This window comes from Caloenas nicobarica, chromosome 18 (genome assembly GCF_036013445.1).
Source record: "Caloenas nicobarica isolate bCalNic1 chromosome 18, bCalNic1.hap1, whole genome shotgun sequence".
Taxonomy (NCBI): Eukaryota; Metazoa; Chordata; class Aves; order Columbiformes; family Columbidae; genus Caloenas; species Caloenas nicobarica.
In genome coordinates, this window is record NC_088262.1 from 620168 (window position 1) to 631667 (window position 11500).

An 11500-nucleotide genomic window follows, 5' to 3' on the forward strand; every position below is an offset into this window, starting at 1 on the left:
GAGGAACAGCCCCGCAAACCAGCTGCACGTGGGGACCGGCTCCTGCAAACGCACTTGTCAAGTGAAATAAAGAACCAGCTCCTGCAAACACACTCGTCAAGGAAAATAAACCCGGGGCAGCCCCTGGCACCAAGGCTGAGAGAGGAGAGAAACCAGCAGGTCCTGGGGAATACTCACAGGTTGCCTGGCTCCCATCAGCACATCCACTCCAGTCAGACCAGCCAGGAGACAGGGAGGGAAGGGCTGTGCTGGGGACGGATGCACAGAAACCCCCAAGTCCCCCCGGCTCTGGGCCAGCAGCAGCCCCTGCCTCCGCGGAGCAGCTCGGGGAGACACAACTTTCTGTGCTCTCTGTCAGGCAAGGTCCTGCTCCAGCCACAACTGCATCCTTATTTAATTCACAGCAATTATACTCACATTCTGCTAGACAAATAGATTTTACAAGCCCTCAGTTAAATGTGGATAATTACGGCTGCCTGCACCAGGGGACAGCCCTGCCCGGGCTCAGGAGGAAGAATCACATCCCGATTCTGCTAATGCTGTAAATTAGCAGGGAGCATCCCAATGGCAGCAGAGTAATTACCAGCGATCGCACCCCCTTCCTGTGGGCTGCCGCTCCCCCCGCACCGGCCTCCCGCGCAGCATGTGTGTTTGCAGGCATATGCTGCTGTTAATGGGGCTGCTGTCACTTCAGCTGCTGGCAGAGATTATTTTATCTCGGGAACCCTCTCCCAGTGCCAGAGCACAGGCTTTCAGCTCTAAATCATCCATGGGGGAACAAAAGATGAAAGCACCAACTTTTTGGCCGCACTGGCTGTGCTGGGCAGCGCCTGCCGCAGGGGCTCTAACAGCGACGGCCGGCGGACCCTGCAGGACAAACCCCGGCAGAGCCCCTGCCAGGCAGGGACCCACCAACGCTGCTGCTCCCTCTGCCCAGCAGACACCAGGGAGCAGGAACAGGAGAAAGCACGACCACCCAGAGACATTTGCTCCCCAGTTAGTGCAGGGGCTGATGTAGGAGGAGCCAGGGAGGAGGGACAGGACAGGCTCCTGCCTAGCTAGAGCACCCAGCAGCAAACACCAACCACAGCACATCAGCAGGACGTTAAATCTGACCTCTGCTTAACAGGCAGGTAAACCACAGCACAAGGCAGGAACAGAAAAATTTAAAAAAGAGTCACCGAGAGACTAATACAAGCGCAATGTTCCCGCCACGACCCCACTAACCTTTTCCAGCTCCTCGCCACGCCGCTGCACTCCCAGGGCTGGGACGGGTCTCCAGAGCAGCCCCCTGCAGACATCACCCCCTGCAGACGTCGCCCCCAGCCCTCCCCGCGTCTCTATAGGGCAGCAGCACCGCCCAGCCCAGCCCTCATCACTCCAAACACCCACAGATGTGCCTCATGAGGGACAAATCACCTGCAGCAAACAAGGGACACCCCGTTTCAGGCACCTGCTGGCACTGCCAGGGAGCTCTCAAACCAGGATTCAGAGACAGATTCAGCACCTCCCCAACTTGTCAGATCTCCTCAGTACTTGGGCACTTGCTAAAATACTCCAGAGCCTGTGTGTGAGCAGGGCTTAGGCTGGGGGTGCCTGGGGGAAGGCAGTGCACTTCATTAAAATAATCAGTTTAACATGGTCAGGAAGAGGAGAGCAGAGAGGTGAAGGCAAGCGATGTTCCCTGTGTTCGGTGCTGGCTGCCAGAGCCCCATGTGGGACATCGGACCTGATGGCACCGCGATGGACCAGTGTGCAAACGTGGATTTACACAGCAGGGACAGGATGCATCCTCAGCTCGTGCAAGCTCCTCTTGCTGTTCTTGTCCCTCGAGCAGCGGGGACACCGCTCCACGGCCGGCACGGCGGCGTGCGGGGCTCTGCGAGGCTCTCCAGGGACAGCTCGAGCTCTTCCCCGCTGCTGAGGAGCTTCTGCGCTCCTGAAATATCATCTTCCCCTGGGCAACTTCACATACAAGTCTCTGGACTCGCCGGAGCATTAAGCCGACATCTAGGTCAGGGGAAGGAATAGCTCAGCGCCTCCAGGAAAAAGGGTTTTCCTTTCACATCCCAGTGCCTCCTCCACCAGCTCCGTGCCCAGACCAGGAGCCAGCGCTTCACGTGGGTGACCACTTCAAGCCAAGTGCGAAGCAGGCTATGGGGGTGAAAAAGGGATTAAAAACATTTCTGAGACCTTGTCTATAGAAAAGCTGCCATTTCTGGAGCCCTCATAGCTCTTTACGGTCCAGGAGCAGCATCTCCGCAGGAAAAGGCGCTTGCAGAACGTGGTTGCTGAGGGACCGGAGACCCCGGGTGCCCGCGGGCGGCAGCGGCCGGTCGCTGCCCCCGTCCCGTGGCGAGGGAAGGGCCGCGCCGGCACGGCGGGGGCAGCGCCTGCCCCGGTCTTCTAACACCATCACACACGCTACGCACGGAACGACTGTGGCTGATGAAGTGTCCAGTGGCTGCACAGCAGGAGCGCGACACAATAGCCCACAGGAATAAAACCAGAAGGGTGGGACGAGCAGCCGGCAGAGCCCAGCTGCAAACGTGGGTGTGATGGGGTGGAGAGGAGCGGGCTGGCAGCGGGGCAGCAGAGCGGGCGGATAACAAGAGCTGTGAGCAGATCCTGCGTCCTGGCTGATCAGAGGCCTCGCTGTCAGGGAGACGAAGCGAAACCACTCAAGTGCATCATTGATTTTTAATAAAAGCAGGTAACACTCTGGAAATCCAGCACTCGGCCCCGTTTTCTCTCTGCTGCTCGCCCCATCTCCCCCAGCCCCAGGTCGCTGCACCCGGCGGCGCTGCCCCGGGGCCGCGATTCGGCACAGACCCAGCTCCCCGGTGCGGGGCTGCCTGCCCGGTCTCCCCTGCCAACCTCTCAGAGACGGTTCAGCGATTCACATCAACCCTGCAGGAGCCGGAGCAGGCGCTGCCCGCAGCCGTGACAGCCGTCGGGCACTGTCTCCGTGCTGTCACCGTGCCAGACGCAGCGTCCTGCTCTGCCGCGGCGGCTGAGCCCCACGGCTGCACCCAGGAGGGGGAACGGGAGGCGGGGGATGCCTGGGCTGCGGGACGGGCGGGGGTTGTGTGCACCCCGGGTCGGGAGCCGGGGGCGGCAGGGCTGGTCCCCGCTCCCGCAGGACAGCTCGGGGACAGCAGCACCTGCACCTCTCCCAGCGTGTCACCGCGATGGAGCACAGGATGCAGGCAGCACAATGGTTTCATCAACTTAGCTACTTCTTCTGAGAAATTTGTTCCAACACTTTCCCTTTCCCCAGCTGCTGTCACCTTAACAGACGCCAGAGCAGAAAGAACAATAATCCTGGCAGGAAACTTTGAACCAGAGTGAGCGGCTTCCCAGGAAGGGGGCAGGAGGTGGGAGAAAACTCCTTTTTGCTGGCACTGCCTGGTGATCCATCGCTTCCACGGCTCGTCCCGCTCTGGGAGCACACCTCGTCCCCGGCCCGGGCACTGCGAGGGCCAGGGGACAGCGCGGGCAGGGGACGGCGGCAGGTGCCACCGCGGGCACCTCCTGCCACACCCGGCCAGGGACACCCCAACCGCGCCGGGGGATCCAGTCCCCGTCCCGAGCCCCTGGGCACCGGTGACAGCTGGGGAAGCACAACGGGCAGGAGAGGAACCAGGGCAGGTTCCCCCAAGCGCGGCAAAGCCGCGGGAGCGGATCTGGGGATTCCCGAGGCTGCGAGTGCCAGACCTGCCCTCGTGCCTTCCCCGCGAGGAGCTGCCGCTTCCAGATGAGTCATCGCTGGAAGACGGATTCTATTTAAAGGACGTTATTCGCAGAAAATCGAGTTTTAATAACAGGGCATCAAACGAGGAGAAAATGCCAAACTTCTAAGCAGAGCTATGTTTCTGTATGTTAATTTATACAGCACATTCACTGCTTGAGGGAATAAAAGTCGCGCAGAGAGCTCCCCTCTCTGATGGAGCGGCGAAGGGAGCCCCGTCCTGCTCCCCGCTCCTGCCGGAGCATCTCCGGGCCGCCGAGAGGAGCCGGGGCCGGCCCGGCACCGCCAGCCGGGAGCGAGGCCGCGGGCACCGAGCCGCCCGCAGAGCCGCGGGCTGGCGGGAGCTGCCGGGAGGGCGGGACGAGGCAGCGCTGAGCTCGCTTTAAAAATAGATCAAACCCTCGGCTGCGGAGCCATTTTATTAGAGCAGCACAAGCTGTCGGGCTGTGACACCTCTGAGAGCGCGCGGGGAAGTTTTCCCAGATGAATTTGAAAAGTGAGCGAGGGGAAGAACGACAAAGGCAGCAAAGCAGACTTGTTTTCCAACAAAAAGGAAGCGAGGGAGAAGCCTGGCCACGCTCGCAGCCCCTCGCCCCGGCCCCAGCCACATCTCCCGGGCAGCCCCGGCTGCTCTGGGACAGCGCTGCAGGGAGGCTGAACTCGCCGGCTCCAGGGTGAGGCTTTGGCTCGTCCCAAAACTGCCGCTGCCCAACAGCTCCTCTGGAGCAGCCGAGGGCCCCGGCCAGGGGTGCTCTCAGCTGGGATTGCTTTCCGCCGGGGTTGCTTTCCAGTGGCTCCGCCGCTCGCAGCATCCAGCCCCAGCTCCCTGGGCTCCCCTCTGCGCACACTACAATTGACTCATGTTTTTAAAAGGAAAATTGGGAGGGGGAGAGGGAAATCAAAAATACAGAAATGCCCTGGAATCAGACCTCAGAGAAAGCAGGAGAGCTCTCCAGAGAGCAGGAAAGTACTTTCTATATAATTCACCTTTTGTCATTTAATCACCACCCCTCTTGCTGCCAGCAGCCACGCGGTGCAGCCGGTAACGGGGAACGCCTGCTCCGGGGTCTGAGCTGTGCCGGAGAGGAGCCGGTTCCTCTGCTCCGCAGCAGCTCACAGTGCGGCTGGCACACGCCAGCGTCTTTTTAGAGAAATGTTAATGATGCCCAGGGAAGAGCTAATCACGTGCCATGGAAACAACTTTGTGCCAGTCACAGTGCGACACGGCCCCAGCCCCGCACGGGGCAGCCAGAGGACACGGTGGCCGGGGCCGGACCGGGGCTCCTCTCCATGGTGGCACCGCGGGGACACCATGGGTCAGCCACTGGTGTCCGGCGATGGCCCCGGGCACAGGTTTAGCACCTGCAGCTCCCAGAGACTGCTCCTGGTGACAGTGTCAGACGTGCCCTGGCTCCACCAGACCAAGGTGAGAGCGTCACCATCCACCGGCGGGTCCAGCGAGCACCGGGGCTGGAGTCAGGGGCACAACCGAGTGCTCCCGAGAGCCTCCCAGCTCCCCCCGCAGCCGGGGGCAGCGGCCGCCTCCCAGAACCCAAAGGAACTGTTGGGGAACAGCACGTGTTGGTGACGAGGGAACGGGCAAGAGCTGGGGAGCCGCCCCCGCCCGCGCCGCGAGCAGCAGCTCTGCCCGGCCCCGCACCCAGCGCCTCGGCCGTCCCGGCTCCCCAAAGCCTCGCGTCGCCCCAGAATCGCCAGTTCCCACCGCGCAGCCTCAGCTGCCCCTGCGGCCCCTCCTCCTCCTGAGAGGAATCGGCAACAACACAGCAACATTTTGCAAACCACATCTCTGAGTTTTTCAGCATTTTGCATCCATTTGTCTTCCAGCTTCTCCCCTGACAGGTTCATGATTTCCAGTAGGAATCTTTGTGTGCCTTTACTGCAGCTTACGACAAAGACCGTCGCCTGTGTGTCCCTGGCAGCCTGGCACCTCCAGGCACAGCGTGGGGTCCCACGGACCCTCCTGCCACGCGAGGGGCTGGACGGACGCAGAACCGGAGCGGCCGCAGAGAACCACCTCAGGTCAGACGGCCACGTGTTGAGTCGGTCTGAATAACACAACAGCAAACGCAAATGCATCTGTATGTCAGGGCTAGCTCCAGGAGTAAAGACAAGAGGACCTAAGAGGCCACGGCCTTCAGCTGTAAGGCCAGCGGAGTTTTATTTAATGCGCGAGGAGTAAATAAAGTCCTCAGCAAGAGGAAGAAAGCTCCCAGAGAACAGACACAGAGCAGAGCGGGTAAATAACCCAGCCTGCGAGGAACGGCGCGGGCGGCGGCGCAGAAACCCCGTGTGCCGGGCAGCACGTGGATCACCGGGGAGGCTGAGCAGGATGCTGTGGCAAACCAGTAACGGGTTCGTTAGTTATGTAAATAAAAAGATAATACAGAAAAACAGGGAGGCTGCTACACAGCATGGATGAGTAGAGATAAAACTAACCCAGGTGTTGCCTGAAAACTGGTTGAACAATTAGCTTCGGCTTTCGGGAGGGCCGGTGATGAACACGCTGGCGCCTGCAGGCTGCTGAGCAGGAGCCGCGCTTGGAGCTGCAATCTCCACAGCAAAACTCGAAACACCCGATGAGTTCAAACGAGAGCAATGGCGAAACCTCCATCCCAGAAACCCACAGCAACCGGCCCAACTCACAGCTCAACCTCAACTCTCATCAGACGTGTCGAGCTGCAATGGGCCCGATCACTGGAAAAGAGCAGCAGGGGCCAAGAGAGGAGCTGGGGCAGGAGAGAGCCCCCGGCCCCCAGGCCCCAACAGAACAGAAGCTCAATGAAAACCGAGGTGGAAACGAGTGACAAACAGGTAAAATGGAACGTTCCCTTACCCAAGGCAGCCCCTGCCAGAGTGAGTTGGTCTTTTCCTTCAGAGACGGGAACGCGAGCGGCTCGGCCAGCGGCAGCACCTGGGGGGCGTTCGCCATGCGGGGGGAGGCTGGCAGAGCTGGAGACCAGAGCGACCGAGCGGCACAAAGTTCACAGTGCCGAACATAAGGACTACGTGAGAACGCCCGCTCTAACCTGGAAAAACAGCCGGCGAAACACCGAGGCGCATTACTCAGCTCCGGGCTGACTGTGAGTCACCGGCACCCGCCGCTGCCAGGAACGCCGGGTGGTGCTGGCTGCCGGCACCGAGAGCGCCAGGAGAGCAGCAGCTGCCGCTGCACGAAGCTCGGCCGGACCCGCATCTGCACCGCTGGCTGCAGGAAGGGCTGCCCGGGGACCGAGAGCTGCTCCGGGAGCGCACAGAGGGACAGACGGACGAGGAGCTCGTCTCACGCAGCCCAGCCACGGCTCTTCTCTAGAACTTGCACTGGGGAGGGAGAGGAGCTGCTCATGCTCAGGACAACGTTGGCATGAGTGTAAATGGGTGTAAGAGGCTGCAAAGAAGTGGAGACAGGAAGGAAATTGGGAGGTTTCTGTGCAGGGGGAGGGACAGGAATGTCCCGGCGGGATATGGGACAGTCCTCAGCAAGCAACGGGGTGAGGAAAGGGGCTGCGGCTGGGACCGCCTGGACAGCGGGGCTGGGGCTCAGGGCTCTGCCTAAAACATGCCTTTAAACTCCCTTTAAACTGTACTCAGATGTTTCACCGTTTCCATTACCAGCGCTGCCAAGCAATGGCCCACGGCTGAGCAGCCCTTTCCGCGCAGAGCAGTGACCCAGGGAGCGCTGGGAACGGCGGGGTCACCCACGGACCCAACCGCCCCGGAGCCCCTTCCCACCGCATGCCGGGACCCTGCGGGCCGGGCACCGGCTCCACGTGCTGGCCAGACCGCTTCCCCAGCGCCACGCTGAAGCCCAGGCTGCTGATCAGATGGAAAGTCTCCATCCCATAATAAACAGAATGTACTATTTATAAACCTGAAAACGTCTTTATTATTATTATTATTTTCCTCCAGAAAAAAAACCAAAAATCCCTCGCACAATACTGTTGAACACACCCCACCAAGGACTCGCAGGTCTGCGGCGCTGGTGCCGCTTCCCCAGGCAGTGCCCAGTGGAACAGATGGCAGCGTGGGCGTTAGGTACCAGCCTCCTGGCAATCTGAACATCTGTTACCGTTAGAAAATGCTAATTGCCATCAATCAGGACAGCACCTACCCACATTTACATGCAAGCACAAAAAAATTACGTCTAAATTTCTGCGAGTACAACACTTGCTGCATGTTAAGTAACCGGAGCTGCTCAGACGCTGCGAGGCAGCCGGGCACCGGCGCTGCGGGCGACGCATCGAGCGCCCCCAGCACCTGCAGCGCGGGGCACCCGGCAGGGCCCGGCCCCTCGGCCCTCCTGGGGACGGCCCGGCCCCCTCCGCTCCCCACGGCCCTTCCCAGGGTCAGCGTCCCGCTGCACCCCCGCGGCAGCAGCGCCGGGTCCCCCCACGCCTGGCCTGACCGCGGCACCGCGGCCCCGGCTCTTGGAGGAGCCTCAGGTTCTTCCCAAAGAAGGGCAAGAGGAGCGAGAAGGAGCGATCCCGCTGCCGAGGTGGGGACGCGGACGGAAGAGCTGCCAGGGAGGGCCAGAGGAGCCTCCCCAGACACGCCGGGCTGTCCCCACGGCCGAGGGGAAACGGGGATCGTGGTGCAGGTTTAATTGCCTTGCAGCCATTACGTCACAGCTGCCGGGCTTTGGGTCTGTCCCCTGGTTCACCCCACATCCCTCCCCAGCCCTGGCTCCCCGACAAACCCCCACCAGCACGAGCAGGTTGCGGCACCGCTGCTCCCTCCCCCGGCTCCCACCGTTGCTCAGCAGCCGAGGGAACCGCGCAGAGCTCCAAGGTCACCCAAAACCACCATCTGTCCAAGCACCGCTCCTCGCCCTGGGGGAGCAGGAGAAATTACTCCAACCTGCCAAAGGCCACCGTCCTCCACACAAACCCCTGGCTGCACACCGGTATCTCCCGGTCACACCGACATATCCCGATCACACCGGCATCTCCCGGCACTCGCTTGGCCTCGGCTGCAGCATCCCCAGTGGGGGACACAGGGGAGCTGAGGTCACTTGCACTCGGGCTCTGAAGTCACATTTGTCTCTGTGCTACTTCTCCTGCGCTTTGAAGTGTCACAACTCGGACCCATCTTTACCAGGGTAGTTGTCCCCAGACGCTGTGTCCCAGATGCACTTCGGCAGCTGCTCACAACCAGGCGCTCTCCCAGCCCCGCGTTCTCACCAGGAACGGCACGGCACGGGGCTGCCAGCGACGGCGGGCACCGAGCAGAGCGACTCTGACTCACACCCAGCCCAGCCAATAAATAAGTATTTTGCTTGAGTTCGTTTTCAAAGTTCATAACAGAGAACATGCTCAGGGTGCTCAAGCAGAGCTGGGAGGCGCGTCCCCGCGCGTGGGGCAGCACGGCCACCTCCGCCAAGGGACAGGAGCAGCGCTGGGCTGCTCCCTCCAGCAGCAAGCGTCCCAGCAGCTATTTCCCACATTCACCTCCAAACCCGCGTGGCTCCATCCACCTCTGCCACAGCGCTGACGGCACAGGTGAGCATCGCGCCTGGGGCTGCACCGCAGCGCGGTCACTGCCGGCTGCCTGCACCTCGGTGGCCCCGGCACCCCGCAGCACCCCAGGCAGCACCCCAGCGCCCGCAGGCTGGTCCCCGGTCCTGCAGCGAGCCCTGCGGTGCGCGAGATCCCTTCCATATGGGAGCAGCCAGCGGAGCTGCCAGCTCCCAGCTCCAGCACTTGCTGCTACATCTGGAAACTCTTCTCACCCTTAATTGTTCTTAATGCTTTAACACGCGGAGTGACTAATAAGACACTAATTGGGCGGCGTTAGCAGCAAGAGCCGGAGCGGGGAGCGCAGCTGGCAGTGCCCTCTGTGCCGAGCCGGCGCTCTCCCGGCCGCGGAGCTGCCGACGTGCTGTGAGTATCATAAATCACTGCAAAGCCCAGCGCTTTCGCTTCTCGGCCTTTCCCAGCGTGGTGGGAAAACTCGCCTCCAGCAGCAGGGACAGCAAAGAGCTGCAGGTTTTAGCTCTGCCTCATGGTGACCTGCACCCCGGGAGCAAGGGAGGAGAGGACACAAGGTCCCCGGGAGGGACGCTCCGCACACCTTCCCCGCCACCGGCAGAAAGGCACCCGGTGGCTCCCTGACCCCCCATTGCTGCCCTCTGGCATCGAGCCCAAGGCTGCGAGTCCTCACGCCACCGCTGCCACCGGCACTGCCTGCTGCCCCCTGCCCACGGCTCGTGTACCGTCACCGCCGGGACGGGCTCCCGCTCAACATTGCTCATGTCGAGCAGATGCGGGAAGACAAGTGACAAACGGCCACGGGGAACACACCCGGCCCTGGGGAGCCAGGGTAGGAAATGCCTGCATTTGGGGCCCTCCTGCACCCCGGAGAGCTGCGGGCTGACGGTCACACGCCACCGGCACTGCCCGGTCCTGGGGGCAACCCACCCGGGAGGCTCCCGTGGGGCTGCCAGCCCTGCCCGCAGCCTGTCTGCCCTGCCTGCACCTCTGCCCACACCTCTGTCTGCCCTGCCTGCACCTCTGCCTGCACCTCTGCCAGCCCTGCCTGCAGCACCGCACACACTGGAGCTGCTTGACAGCAGGAAATAGGCACAAATCTCGTTACACACTGCCTGAGCCTCCCTGGGCATGTTTTCTATAAATCTCCCGGAATTTATGATATGATAACTAGCCTGGAAAAGCCAAATTAAATCCACAGCCAAGAAACTGACTTTCAAGTGTGACCTAATTTACTTGCTGGGAGGGGAGGGGGGAGCGGGATCCCGGTGCCGGGTGCTCCCAGGGTGACCCCCCCCATGCACCCCCCCGTCCTCCTCCTCACCGCGACTTTGGGGACGGAGCTGTGCAGCCTTTCATGTCTGAGCGGATCTCACACTCCCACTCGCTGGAACAGAAGTGCCTGGAGGGCTCCCCTGTCAGCTGGTTCTCATTGCTCAGCTCCACGCCGCTGCGGCGGGTTTGGGGTGATGGGGCCATCACTGCAGGGGCTCCGCATCGGCGCGTTCCCCCGCGCTCCCCTGAGCGAGCCTTGCGCCGGCCCTGCACCCTCCGCTGAGGTTCGTGGCCACAACCCAAAGCCTCTGCGCAAGGCACCGGCAAGGGAGCTCTCGGGGAGGGCGGTTTACGGGCAGAGGAGAGAGCAGCAGAGGAAAATCTGGCTGGGGAGGAGGCTCGGCAGCCGGAGCGTGGCCGAGCCCACCCCGTGCACCCGCTGGGCTCACGCCTCCGTGCGGGAGCAGGCTGCACAAGGCAGGAGCGTGGTGCGGGCAGCGCGGGTGATGCGGGCAGCACGGGCAGAGCAGGCCCGCGGTGCTCCAGCAGCCCCGGGGGTGGGCGCGGGGCTGAGACATGGGCTGTTGTTCTGGAACAGCGTGCACCGGCAGAGCGGCATGTGGGAAGCTTGCATAACAGTGCCAGCCCACACGACGCCTGCTCCTTCCCAGCATGATCAGCCCCTCGCGTTCATGAGCAATAACATCCACCCAAAGTTTTCTAAAAGACAAAAACGCTTCAAGGTGATACCAGAGCTCAGCTGCCTTTGCTGCCTTCACACTGATTAATGCAGCTGGGGAAATCCATCTGCACAGCCTCTTCGCAGAGGCGAGGCTCCTCTAATCCCCCACTCGGGACGACCTCTGCCCCCACCGAGGGATGAGGATTCTCAAAATCCCGCTCCCTGTTTGATGATTTCCGAGCACACACTGGGGACTGGGGCTTCACCAGCACCCCCGCCGGGCGCTGC